Here is a 15,179-nt window from a genome sequence, read left to right on the forward strand (position 1 = left end):
TTATAAAAAAAATCATAAATATTTCATAATTTTTGCATTCAGAGTTTAGTAAATAACCCCCTAATTGTTATTGCTACTTTTTATTTCTGATAAAGTTAAATTATTGGAATAAAACAGCTTCAGAGCAAGTATACACTTGAAAAAGGGTTTCACCCGAAACATGTAGTGTGTTGCACTGCTAATAAAACATATGCAGTTTGAAAATACTGCTTTGAAGCTGTTTTATTCCAATAATTTAACTTTATCGTGTACTTTTTGGAGTGTGGCACAGGCTCCTAGGAATTCACAGCGATACAACCACTGAATTTTACGCTGGGACCAGTAATTTGATTGTTTTTATTTCTGATATTTCTATCCAAGACCTCTCCTATTCATATATCAGTCTCTTATTCAAACCAATGCATGGTTGCTGGGTAATTTGGATCCTAGCAACCAGATTGCTGAACCAATTAGTTAAGGGACTGAGAGAAAGCAGGCAAAAAGGCAGAACTTGCTGCTAAGTGCTCTTTATTGCACATTAGTGTGCAATAAAGAGCACTTAGCAGCAAGTTCTGCCTTTTTGCCTACTTTCTCTCAGTCCCTTAACTAATTGGTTCAATTCCTACACCTGGAGCGGGGGTGCCTTACTGAGATTGAGAGCACAGCTGCCAAATCCCCAGTCATTTCAACAATTGTTCAGAACCAGATTGCTGAGTTGCTGAACAAAAAGCGAAATAACTCAAAAATCACAAGTAATAAAAAAATGAAAAACAATTGCAAATTGTTCCAGAATATCACTCTCTACATTATACTAAAAGGTGAACAACCCCTTTAAGTGCTATCAATTAGCTAATTTCAGGTCCAGACTGAAAGATATAGGCCCTGGCATTTCAGGTACACAGAGGCCCAAACTACCTGAAACAGGCCAAATAAATAGTGACTGTCTACGGCATCTTAAGCAGCCCCTCTGGCATTTGCCAGTCTGGACCTGGCTCATTTATATGAATTATTTTAGATTCAAATAAATGAATGAATCCCCCCTCCAGGGGGACTGGAGCAATGGGGATTGGACACATGGGAAATTTAAAAAATGATTGTATCTCCAGCACATCCCCAGTGTTTTGAACCAATGTGAGTGTGGTTGCGCAGCATGCCGCCCCCCTAAAATCCTGCCGCCCTAAGCCCGGGCCTAGGTGGCCTTTACACAAATCCGGGCCTCATGAGTGTAAAGCTTCAGTTAATAGTTCACCATGCATGTTAAAAATGCCAAAGCATATAAAAGAGTAAAGTGTCCTGCCCTTATTACGTCCACCAAGACAAGAAATCTGACCTCTGAGTCTCCAATCATTCAGCCAGCCACAGTGAAGACTCATTGACAAGTGAGAAAGGCAATAATCTATTTTATATTTACGTCATATGACAAATAAAGCCAGAGGAGAGGCTGAACACTCTAGGACTCCATGAAGGAAAACAGTGACGGGTGGAGATAAAATCCTTTCACAGCTCATTTAGTCCAAATATAGCCACCTGGGTGGTGAATTGGTTCAACACACCATCCCAGTCATTCTTGTACAAAATGAGATCACTAACAGGCATCCAATACAAGGGTTCCCGCAAGGCATTAATCAATAAGGTTTGAGCTGTCAAAACTGCCAAGCTTAGAAAACTGGAATAAATACAAAAAAACTGAATTTCTTCTGGAAATGTTTTGTAATAATGGGATTTAGATTTAACAAGTTCAATATGGTGGCTAACCCATTGTATGCCAAACATTTTCTGCATTAATTGTGCCACAGTTTGCCTAATTTACCAGTAATAGGAGCATATATATATATATATATATATATATATATATATATATATATATACTGTATAATATGTATTTAACTATCTCATCGCTGACTTTGATCCTGTTTATCCTCTTTGGTCAACATGAAATGAAACAAACATCATATTTATATTTCTTTTTAAATTTCTTTTGTTCCCTTTCTTGTATGACACAGTGGTTGTGTCTGCAAGCTTGGCATTTTATGCTGCTTTCCGAAAATGCCAGCTGAAACATTGTTTAAAGGGAGAGAAAAAAGAAACAAAGGGTTTATCAAAATAAGTCCTTGCACTCCTATCAGAATAAAAAGAAAGAGAACGTACCTTAAATTTAACTGAGATTATATTTTACACTACAGAGTGAACTAAAAGTATAATATTTTGCTGTATTCAGTAAACACTGGTGAATAGTAAAGTGATTTATCAAGGTTCCAATTTGAATTTTTGCCACTATTTACAAATTCAAATTATATTTTCAAATGTCTAGTATTTCTAAAAGTGATACTGATACTAAAAATTTTATTTTCAAAATATTAATCTTCATCAAAAGTTACCTAATCGTCATGTTGATTGTTTTTCACTGATAGTTCTGCTTTTGTAAGTAATTGTTACTTGAAGTTCCTAAACCTGACTGTTTTGCCAACCTGACTGTCCCTTCTTAACCTGTCAGTTTCTAATGCTAACAGACTACTCTGGCACAAATTTGGCAGCCCCCTCATAGAGGAACAGGGTAGTAAGAAAGGTAATGTAAAAGCATCAGGCAAAATTATAATTAGCATTCAAAGATAATGTTTTGATAGATAATAAAAAAATTTATTTTGTGATGTCAGTATGTCTTTAAGCAAAAAAAACGAATATGTAAAAAAGTCGGCATCTAAATGCTGCCGAGTTCATGTAGAAGTCAATGGGAGTTGTCCCAGGCAATGTCCAGGCCATTTTTTAAATTCGAGTTTTCACAAGTTTTGGAAGCCTATAAACGATAAACGCAAAAAATTTAGTTTTTTTCACAATTGTATTCAAAGAAAGTTTTTTACATTGGGATTTTTTTTATAACTAAGCAAACATTTGAAGTAGAGTTTATCCAAAGATGAAAAAAAAACGAAACCTCACAAATTAATTTTGAGAAATAGACCTTTTAGTTGCAGTACAGGTATGGGAGATGTTATCCAGAATGCTTGGGGTCTGGGGTTTTCCGAACAGATCTTTCCATAATTTGGATCTCCATAACTTAAGTCTGCTGAAAATCATTTAAACATTAAATAAACCTAATTGGATTATTTTGCCCCCAATAAAGATTGATTATATCTAGTGATGGGCGAATGTATTCACCAGGCGCAATTTGCGGCAAATTCCGGCAATTCGCCACTGGTGAATAAATTTGCAAAACCGGCGCGAAAATTTGCCGGCATCAAAAAAATAGATGCATCAGCATCCTATAGGATCACATGATGATGGTGTTAAGGCAGTCATCTAAATACTACTGTATATTTGCTCTATAATTGTGATCATTTGTCAGCACTCGTGTACTGTACATATACAAAGAAATTCAAAATAGCAACTTATTTCCGCTCTGTGTGCTATTTGAGTTTGGCATGCAGCCACAAGTTTCCTAAATAGTACAGTCGTAAATGATAAATAGAATCATATATCATTTCTATAAACATGGTACAAATAAAAGGATGGATTGATAAGGGAGATTCCCATAAAACCCAATGGATATAATGAAAGTAAACATTGCTGGTTGCTATGCGTAATGAGCCCTGGTGATGTTTAGCAGTGAATAGTGCAACTGCTGAATGAGTATAATAAATGCAGCGTGATTTTTATTATAAAAACAAAGTAGAACTGTTTACAAACATCTTTTATAAACAATAAAACATATTTTCATAAATGGTTTTATTGTTAAGTGTGGGTTCTTCTAGAATTCTATACTATATCATTTCCTCTATGTTACCATGTAGTATGGCCGTTTGAGTTGTGCCATTGTCTTTTCTGTCATTTCAGTTGGTGCTATTACACTGAATACAGTTTTAGTCCCAAAGGCACAGATTTCCTACACAACAAATCTGTATTATGTCTGAAGGAAAATGTGTTTCCCTCATTTTGCATCCCAACTTTACTTTCTGATCCTCAAATGAAAAAAATATGCTTCAGTTTATAAGCGATAGAATAGAATACCTAAAGGGAGACTGTACCCCTGATCAACACAGGTCTTTATAAAAAATACATCACATTAAACAACCTATAGTTATAATGCTTTTATATCAATGAAGCCTATTTGTCTTATGACAGTGCCATTGAATTATCCTAAAATAAAACACTGTCATTTTAAGTCCCTCCCTTTTCATAAAAGCCTCACAAGCCAAGGTTACACAAAGATGCTAGCAGTTCCCAGCAGTTTGATTTAGAAAAGTATTAACAAACTGACACATTTGAGTAGTCAAAAATATGTAGTTTTGATGGGTGTTAGTGCTCAATGAGCACTGAGAACTAACACCTGTCTGATGTCCTTGATGTGGGGAGAAAGGATTCAGACCATTATTTTCCAGGCTAGAGCAATGGTATAAAGTGTAAAGCAGGAAAAAGACCAGTATCTCATTACGAGTGGAATCTAATGGGTACCGATTTGCTCATTTGCTGCATAGTTTGTCAATAATTAATAATATATATTGAAATGAAAACTACATTTGCTCATTTCATTCATATTTTGTTGGAATACTCTGGGCAATAACTAATAATGGTTAATTTTTTTACCCTTATATTAAGCTTCCTGGCAAACTTTCTTTTTTACCATTTTTTTTTCAATTGTACCATTATATTATATAGCCTTTATTTAAATGTGGATATAATTAGTATTGTCTTATTGAGTCTCTAATATGTTTTGATAAGCAGCCTTGTTAATTACAGTGTGGAAATGATTGGGTAAATGCATATTTTTTTTAATTTATCTTCAATTCAGCCAAGGGGTTTGTGTAGGTTACTGTCACGGCCGGCACCCAATACCAGAACAAGTGCCAAGCACCCTGGTCTCGGCTCGGCTTCACCAGTAGTGTGACCACCTTTGGGCTTCGGGAGGAGCCCTCAGCTTACTTGGGTGCCACCTGGACTTAACAAGGGGTACAAGGCGAGATGTTCTGGCTGGCAAAGGGGCACGGCTGTTAGCAGAGTCTTTTGGGCCGAAGGTCACGGTACAAAAGGATTAGGCAGAAGGATGGTCAGACAGGCTGGGTCGAGGCAGGTGGATATCAGAATCGTCAGGCAGGCAAGGGTCAAAACCGGGTTGTCAATCAAGGGGTTAAGCTGGAAGAGTTGTCGTAGGCAGGCAAGGGTCAGGATACAGAATGCAGAGTAGTCAGGGAACAGGCAGGAGTCAAAACCGGATAATCAGGACAAACACATTCAGGATAAGATGCACAAGGCCAGTGTCGGACTGGGACACCAGGGGCCCACCCAAAAACCTTAGGCCAGGGGCCCACCATCAAACCTTAAACCAGGGGCCCACTCTCAGTACTAATATTCTTCATCTCCTCAATCAACCTCTATTCTCCTAGTTTGTTTTCTTTACATACTATAATCTATTATTCCATCTATTTAACCTCTTTGTTCTCATATAATAGGGAATGGCCATGAAATAGGCCAAAAGTTTAGCAGCATGACACTGACACCTTGGCCCACCAGGAGTATTCCTGGTATCCCGGTGGGCCAGTCCGACACTGCACAAGGCTCAGGAAACCACTAGAAACCAAGTTCTATCAAGGGCACCTGTCTGCAGTCAGAATGGGCCTTTTATAGGGGAAAGAAGTCACGCCAAAAAGCGTGCACATTCGTGCCTGCGCCTATAAACAACACGCAGGCGCGTCGCGCGCGTCCTAAGGAAGGCAAGATGGCGCAGGAAGATGGCCGGCTTCCCCGCCGCCCCACTAGACCACCAGGGCAGGTAGGTTTTGTTACAGTTACATTGAGTAGACAGAGTGATTTCTTCTTGTTTTCATCTATTATATTACTAACCATGTGCAGCACTTTGTACTCTGTATCATAAAAGGTATTTATCTCTGATATTAAATCAGTAATCACATCTCTGTTATATCAATAATGGTTTACATTTTAAATTCAAAAGGGAAACATTATTTTCTATACTATTAGTAACTTTTGTTTTCAGGAGAGGCATATAATTAAAGGGCTAGACATCCCAAAGCATGTTTGATCATAATCATTACAATGCCAATATCATGTAACAGGAGTTCTGGGTTCTTGTGTGCTAAGGCATTACATGGGACCAGCTATAGCAAAGCTAATTCTGCCTGGTGGATGTTGGATATATTCATTGTGTAGCAAAGTAGCATCTACTTGTAACATATCAGTAAAATGTGTATTTCATTATTCTAGTCTCAACTGTGAAATGCCTACACACAACTTGAGATTGGAGGCACAAGACCTGTTTTGAATAAATTATAGCTGTATAATGCTGATCAAATGCAGAATTTAAGGGTAGTTTATGTATTAATACTGTTTATTTGCATAATCTTAGGGGCCATCGCAAATTATCAAGCAGAAAATGAGGTTGGACTGTAATATAAGCTGATGCTACAGGGCTGATTATTAATTCTCATGCTAGTTGCACTGGTTTCTGTGCTGCCATGTAGTAATTATCTGTATTAATTACTAATCAGCCTTATATTGTGACATTTATATTATATATATTCAGTATATCATGCATCAATCCCTAAGCTCAAGTGACAGCAACACAGAGCATGTGCAATGAATCAGCAGAAAAGAAGATGGGAAGTTACTGGATCATCTTTAGGGACACAGATCTTTACAGCTAAATGGCTGTGGTTGCCTTGGGCTGGTACAGAAACACAAAACATGATGTACAACATGTATAGCTACTTCTTTAGTTAAAGGGATCCTGTCATCGGAAAACAAGTTTTTTTCAAAACACACCAGTTAATAGTGCTATTCCAGCAGACTTCTGTACTGAAATCCATTTCTCAAAAGAGCAAACAGATTTTTTTATATTCAATTTTGAAATCTGACATGGGGCTAGACATTTTGTCAATTTCCCAGCTGCCCCTGGTCATGTGACTTGAGCCTGCACTTTAGGAGAGAAATGCTTTCTGGCAGGCTGCTGTGTTTCCTTCTCAATGTAACTGAAGGAGTCTCAGTGGGACATGGGTTTTTACTATTGAGTGTTGTTCTTAGATCTACCAGGCAGCTGTTATCTTGTGTTAGGGAGCTGTTATCTGGTTACCTTCCCATTGTTCTTTTCTTTGGCTGCTAGGAGGGGGGGGGGTGATATCACTCCAACTTGCAGTACAGCAGTAAAGAGTGATTGAAGTTTATCAGAGCACAAGTCACATGACTTGGGGCAGCTGGGAAATTCACAATATGTCTAGCCCCATGTCAGATTTCAAAATTGAATATAAAAAAAATCTGTTTGCTCTTTTGAGAAATGGATTTCAGTGCAGAATTCTGCCGGAGCAGCTCTATTAACTGATTAATTTTGAAAAAATGTTTTTTCCCATGACAGTATCCCTTTAAGGTTTGGTTGTCCTTTAAAGGGGCCTTGACCTACCACTCATTGCCCTGGTCTATTTTCAATAGTTCCTGGGTGCATTCTAAGTCTGTTTAAAATGTTTAATCTGTGTTTTTAGATACAGCAGAATATAATGAAGCCTTTCTTGCCTTTTAATATATTTATTGATTAATGTCAACATAATCATCTACAAAAAGTGTTTTTTTTTAACAGAGTCTAATAATATAATAATTATTTTTCAAAGAGTAAGTTGTTCTTGTCATAACAGAAATTGCAAACTCCAGGAATTTTTAAACTATATAATAATATTCATACAATAGATATTTTAAAACTAATAATTAATATGATAATCCCCGTTTTTTTTTTAATTAATTGGAAAACCCAGCAGTGGTTATTAAGAACATTTTTTTGATTTTGATTTCCTTCTCCATTGATTTTGTAATATGCTTTACATAAAGATTTATGGAAATGTACTATATTTTAACTTGAGTACTTGATCAAACAATCTCTAATTCTCAAGAATAATAAAGTAACCACTCTAAAAGACTGTTTAAAATGTTACTTCCTACTAAATACTTGTACCCTAAATAGTCACATCTGATGGAGAAGGACCTGGGGGTGCTTGTGTATAACAAACTTGGCTGCGGCAAGCAGTGCCAGGCAGCAGTCGCAAGGGCCAACAAGGTATTGTCCTGTGTTAAAAGGGGGTATAGATTTCCAAAAGTATAACCACCTCGCCCTCCTCACCATGCATGTGTGAGCGAGTTGACTGGGAATGAGCGGCAGTCAGCAGCAAGCTGATGGTGTGGGAACAAGATCCCGGACTAGGGGTATGTGCCTAGCACCTTAATGTGGCACCTTAGATACGTGACTCTTCTGCCTACCCCTAGGTTCTGAGGTGGGTCAAGAACATTTATAAAGGATCACTGCTGACCTTGCAGTAAAACGGTTTTATACCTAAAGATAAAATCTCCACTCTTCTAATTTTAAGGAAAGCCCTTGTACTGATGAATAAAGCACTTCTTCTCCAGTAAAACAAATCCCAACTTTTCAACCATTTTTCATAAATGAGATCTTCTATAGTTGTTCTCCTCTGAATTCTGTTACAATAATGTCCCTCTTGAGTACTGAAGACCAAACATTTGCTAAGTGTTTTTTTCTACAACAGCATCTACTTTAACTGAACTGTCACTTAAAGGAGAAGGAAACCCCCTGGCGCAAAAATCCCTCCCCCCTCCCCTGTGTTGCCCCCCTCCCTCCTCCCCCCTGGCCTACCTGTCCCGACGGGCAAATACCCCTAACTTGTTACTCACCCCTCTGCGCAGGTCCAGTCCACGGAGTTCACAGGTGCCATCTTCTCCCAAGTGGTCTTCTTCCTGCTTTGACCGGCATTTTTGGCGCATGCGCAGTAGATCCTTACAGGTGAAATGCTCCTACTGCACATGCGCCAAAAACGCCGGTCAAAGCAGGAAGAAGACCGCTTGGGAGAAGATGGCGCCTGTGAACTCCGGGGACTTGACCTGCGCAGAGGGGTGAGTAACAAGTTAGGGGCATTCGCCTGGCGGGACAGGTAGGCCAGGGGGGAGGGGGGGCAACACAGGGGAGGGGGGAGGGTTTTTGCGCCCAGGGAATTTCCTTCTCCTTTAAGCGGCAATAAGCACATGATCTCAAAAAGTTGTGCCGGATTTGTCATCTCAATTTGTTCAAAACTTTACTCTAGCTTGTTTCCATCAGAAAATATTAACATTAGCTGTTGTGCCACTCATTGTTTGCTAGAAGATTTTGAAATAACCTAATTAGCAGCCTAATCAGCCAATTAAGCATCTGCTGTGTAAAAACCACTCATCTTGACAGTCTATATGATGTCCAAGCCCTCAGCCTCATAACATTTAGTGAACTTGTTCTAAAAGTTAGTTGATCATTTAACATATGTTTAATAGGGTCCCAGCTGCTCAATTCACAGCAAGTCACCCTGGAATCACTATTTCCCACAGTTAACCTTCTGCTTCTTAATTTTTTTTTCTGAGCAAACTTTAACTCTCAAATCTGTTTCTCTTTTCTTTGTACTTATATGAACATATACTATAATGTTTAGCATTAACAGCTGTAATTTTGAATTATATAGGACTTTCTATAGGCCTTGGCTAAAGAAAATCATTTTTCTCATACATACAAGGCTGCTATGGGTACAATGAAAATGTTAGTAGTATAAATGATGTTTCATAGTCTGTAAACTATGAAAAAAACCTATGATCTGTGAACAGGGTTTGAGATGGAGTAAAATGTCAAGGTGAGGTCCTATTATCCATGTTTACTGATTAAGGGTTGGATTTTTTCCTCTATTACTAATATGAATTCATAACAGTATATATGGATGTATAAATACAGATATACTAAAAGAAAAGGAGCTGTACTTCTCCACAACAAGGTCAATCTCTCTTACCCTGATAACAGAATGTTTGCATTCAAATAGGGGGATGCCATAAAAGTCGCAAAGAGCAAAACAATTCGCACCAATAAGAATAAAAATCCACATCTCACAATGTAATATTGTTTCTTAAACCATTATTGCATTGCAAATTTTAATTGGGTACTATTAGGAAGTGTTTGAAGGTGTCGTAATCTTTTGGTGCAAACATTTTCAGTTTTATTACATTTACTGCGCATTGGCGCAAACTATAAAATTCGCAAACAGTCTTTCGCTGTCGGAAGTGGTCGCTAAACAGTTTCCGGGTTCGCAAAAGCTATATTAAATTCGCACAAAGCAAAATTTGTTTACGCAAAGGCATAACTTTTCACATTGCGAATAGTTTTTCCATTACCGACTTTTATTACATTCCCCAATAATGTTTAATAGACACATATGCTGTATGCTTGTCATAGACATGCTACCTTACGAACATAGGGAAATAGCAGCAGCCATAATTATACTTTATTGACCTAATTATTTTTTTAATTAAAGAATTCAATTATTAGGCATATGTATGAGGGCAGAGATGGAACAATCCTCTACCTGTACTACTTGTATAAGGTTTAAAGAAGAAGGAAACCCTTTCGGCGCAAAACCCCTCCCCCGTAGGCCCCCTCCCCCGGGCAAATGCCCCTAAGTTGCTACCTACCCCTCGGCGCAGGTCCTCTCCCGTGGAGTTCACAGGCACCATCTTCTCCTGTGCGGTCTTCTTCCTGGATTCCCCTGGAATTTGGCGGCACATGCACAGTAGGAGCATTTGCCGGTTCAGCTCTACTGCGTATGCGCCGAAAGTCACAAAGTTTTCCGCAACTTTGTGACTTTTGGCGCATGCACAGTAGATTCCAACTGGCAAATGCTCCAACTGCGCATGGGCCGCCAAATGCCGGGGAATCCAGGAAGAAGACCGCACGGGAGAAGATGGCGTCTGCGAACTCCACGGGAGAGGACCTGCGCCGAGGGGTAAATAGCAACTTTGGGGCATTTGCCCGGGGTGGGAGGTAGGCCGGGGGGGAGGAGGGAGGGGGCCTATGGGGGGAGGGGTTTTGCGCTGAAAGGGTTTCCTTCTCCTTTAAGGAAACTATTCAGTTACTGAAACTGATGCAAAGCTGTTTTTTTAGATTGTAAGCTTTTTTGGTCAGGGCCCTCTTCACCTTTTTTATTGGTTACTGATCGCTATGGATGTAATTCAGTATGTTCTCTGTGTAAACATTTATTTTGTATTTTTATGTTGGCGGTCTGAAAATACATGTTAATAATGATAGTAATAACAATAATAACAAAGCTGTGTTGCTGCTAATATCTTGTACTTTTGGGGTATAGTGAAGATAGACAATTAACTTTGAATGGTTCAGCAAACCCCCCCCTCAAAAAATACATTGTAGGGCAATAACATTTCCTTAGCAAACCAAAGAGTTGGATCAGAATGTGTCCATCCTTGCACTTGAAAATTTCTCCAATAAGGTATTATAAATAATAAATGATTGTTGCCTTATTATTTAAAATCAAGGTTTGTTATTGGGTAAATTATTTTTACAAATGCCATTTATACCATTATACCAAATGTTGCATTTTGAACAAATATCCCTTCATGCAATTTATGCAGAAGCCACTAAAATGTAAATTATTCAAAAAAGATACCGCCAAAAAAAGTACAGTACAAATAACGTTTAGGAAGAAAATTAAATACTTTAGCTTATTTTATACGAAATGGAGTCTATTATCGAGAATGCTGGGATCTGTTCCTAGATAAGGGATCTTTCTGTAATTTGGATTACCATACCATAAATATATAAACCCAATAGGATTGTTTTGCCACCAATATGAATTCATGTAGCTTAGTTTAATCGAGTACAAGGTAACGTTTTATTGTATATGGGAAAAACAAAAACATTTTCAAAAATGATTTGCTTAAAATTTACTTTATAGGAGATGACCTTCCTGTAATTCGGGGCTTTCCGGATAATCAGTTTCCAGATAAGGAATCCCTTGTCTGTACCATTATGACTGCTTGTCTTGAACATAAAATACTTTAAGGGGGTCATATACTAAACTCCAAAAGCAAAAATCACTAAAAATTTGTGATTTTTTTTTTATAAAATCTGACTTTTAGAAAATCATGAATTTTTCAGAATTTATTAAAGCCCGAGGATGGAAAACTTAGAATCTGAAAATCCAACAATCTAGCATCTCAGACCTGCAGAGGTGCATATAAGTCAATGGGAGAAGTCCCAATGATTTTTTGATGTGTGCTGGGTTTCATGCAATACTCCAAAGTTTGAGTGAAAATTTCGAAAAAATCTTGAAATCTGAAAAAATTGTGAAAATCTGATTTTTCTCTGACAAAGCAAGTTTTCGGGAAAATGTGATAATAAATAAGTGTAAAAAACCCAAGCGGATTTGATCGGAGTTTGTAGCAAAAAATATTGAGATAAATTCAGACTTTGATAAATAACCCCCTAAGACTATTATATAAAAGGATATCAATTAGCATCTTGCCCCATTAAGTACATATTCATAGAAATAAGTGTGTTATCCATGAACCCTCATTATGCAGGTAAATAAGGTTTGAGTAATTGCAGAATTTTTAACTACTGTCCTGATTCTAATGGGCTAAGGAAACCTAAGTAACAGAATGAGTTACTACAGGAGACACGCCGCTTAGGAGGACGATGTTATCTGTAATGACGAATGACAACTTAGTAGCATCAGCAATTGATGGAAGTGAGAATCAATTGATTTATCAATAAGAGAGAGGTTAATCTTCCATTACCCCAGACTGACACCTATTGTTTTAGTACTTAAGCAAGTGTAGTGTAGTCAATTATGCCATCTTATAGACTCCAAGTGCATGCATTATAAACAATGTTTCAATCAAAGTATCTGACTGGCTTCATTTTATGTCTGCCAGTTATCAGGACCTCAGGGAATTCACCACTCGAAGAGAATATAGAGAATATAATGTATAGTTAGCTGAATTATTATCACTGGCCATAGCTAGAAGAACCTGATGTTTTAATGGCGGCAGTGATACGTAAATGCTCATAATAAAATCTTTTTTTGTTTTCTACACTAAAGTTTGAATTCGGTGACAATAGAAATTGAAAATAAATTATTACAAGATATTGAACCCTAAAGGTTTTGCATAGTGGAAGGAAATTCATTTGCTAGACATAGGTCAATGTCCTTTGTGTTTAGGTTATAAGCAAATTATGATCTATTTCTTTCTAGTGCTTGCTCTCTGCCATGAATAGCTCTTTATTTAGACCCATCAGTCAATAAAGATGAAAGCTCATTGTTTTTATCAAAGGACACTTTGCATCTGCTGAAAGGATCTATTTCAGCAGGGGAAGGCTTGTCCCCTGAAATGCTTTAACATTCTGTATATGAATAAATGGTTTAAATAACCCTTTACAACTTATGTGTCTGCAACTCCTGTCTTTAGCATATTATTGTATGGTCCCATATACAGTATATCTATATATACTGTAGTTATCATAAAAGGGAGTATATTATGCAGGAGAGTATATGTGCAATGGCAATCTAAGTATCTATCTTGCATGTACAGTAGCTTCAGTTTCCGTGTTTGCCCTGTTTAGCTCAAGAAATATAAAAAAAATAGATTAAATCATTTGGCAAAATATATGTTCAGCACAAGCTGATTGAGCTCATGCTAAAAATGGTATACTGCTGCTTGAAAAGCCTCTGCTCCTGTGTAAATAATAGCAACTTGGGTAGCCTTTCTTCATACTTCCCCTTTATCAGCCTCTCTTCTTTTTGTATAATTCCCTTTTTAGCATTAGAATCAAAACTGCATGTTGTAGCTGGAACCTTATCAGTGCATTGTAATTACTAGTACAGCTTTGGGATCTGTTTAGTGATGGGCGAATAAATTCACCTGGTGCGAATTCGCTGCGGATTTTCGCATTTCACTGCCGGCGTCAAAAAATTTTGGACACGGGTCCGCAAAGTCGCACGCGTCAAAATCGGCGCGCGTCAACACAATTTGGACGACCATTGACTTTAAAGCCAGCGTCAAAATTGACTCAAGCAAATTTTCGGACGCGCATCCAAAATTTTTCGCTGTTTCGTGAAATTCGCCCATCACTAGATCTGTTATCTGGAAACCCGTTATAAAGAAAGCTCCGAATTCCAGAAAGGCTGTCTCCCATAGACTCCTTTATAATCAAATTATCCAGATTTTTAAAATTGATTTCCCTTTTCCATATAATATTAAAAAAGTACCTTGTACTTGATCCAAACTACAATATAATTATTCCTAATTGGAAGCAGAACCAGCCTATTGGGTATCTTTAATGTTTACGTGAGTATCTAGTAGATAAAGGCATGAAAATCCAAATTACAGAAAGATCTGTTATCCAGACAACCCCAGGTCCTGAGCATTCTGAATAACAGTTCCCATACCTGTAGCCCAAAGCAGTAATTACTAGTACCCGCAAATCCTTTCAGTTCAATTGAGTTGTTCAAGCATACCAGGGAAAAGAGAGTTGATGTAGGTGCTACATTATTGTTTCCCAGTATGAATGTATCTTGGGGAAGCTCCACATAATGTGGGTGAAATTGCCCCCCCCACCAGTTGACCGCATGTTCGCATCAGTTGATGGGAAAATGAGGGAACATTTTGAGCAATGCGATAACAGGTATGGGACTTGTTATCCACAAAGGACCTGGGGTTTTCTGGATAAGGTATCTTTATGTAATCTGGATCTTCATACCTTAATTCTACTGAAAAATCATTTAAACATTAAATAAGCCCAATAGGATTATTTTACCTCCAGTAAAGATTGATCATATCTTAATTGGGATTTTGTGGGATAAATCATTCTGATCTTGTGCAAAAGTTGTTCAAATTGTGTGTCTGTGTCCTGTGGCATCCGTGACAAGTTGAGTGCTAAGGAAATGTTGACTTTGATACAAGCCGGGGCTATTTAAGGAAATTGATTCATCTCCAAAAATATTTTCTTTACTTTTAAGTTTCCTACCATCCATCACCCAATGGGAATTGAGTCCAATGTTTAAGGTATGTTGGGCAAGTTCAGGAGGGAAGCCCCTATTATGCAAAAGTGGGGTTGAATATTGCCTTTTTAAATGTAATATATATATACAGTATATAATGTTGCTGTTCCTTAAATTACTGTAACAATTCTTTATATTTGAGTTATCACCTGGTTTAAACTTAAGTCGCACTTTACAAACGTTCATGCCTTAATTATTTAATACTAATAGATTTGATATATCTGAAGACATTAATCACTTCCAGGCACCATAAAGTATGTCGTTTGATTGATAACGATCCCTGCAGAGCGCCCCAGGCTATTGTGTGCCTGATATATTAACACCATGTTTGGATCA

This window comes from Xenopus laevis, chromosome 1S (assembly GCF_017654675.1).
Source record: "Xenopus laevis strain J_2021 chromosome 1S, Xenopus_laevis_v10.1, whole genome shotgun sequence".
Lineage (NCBI taxonomy): Eukaryota > Metazoa > Chordata > Amphibia > Anura > Pipidae > Xenopus > Xenopus laevis.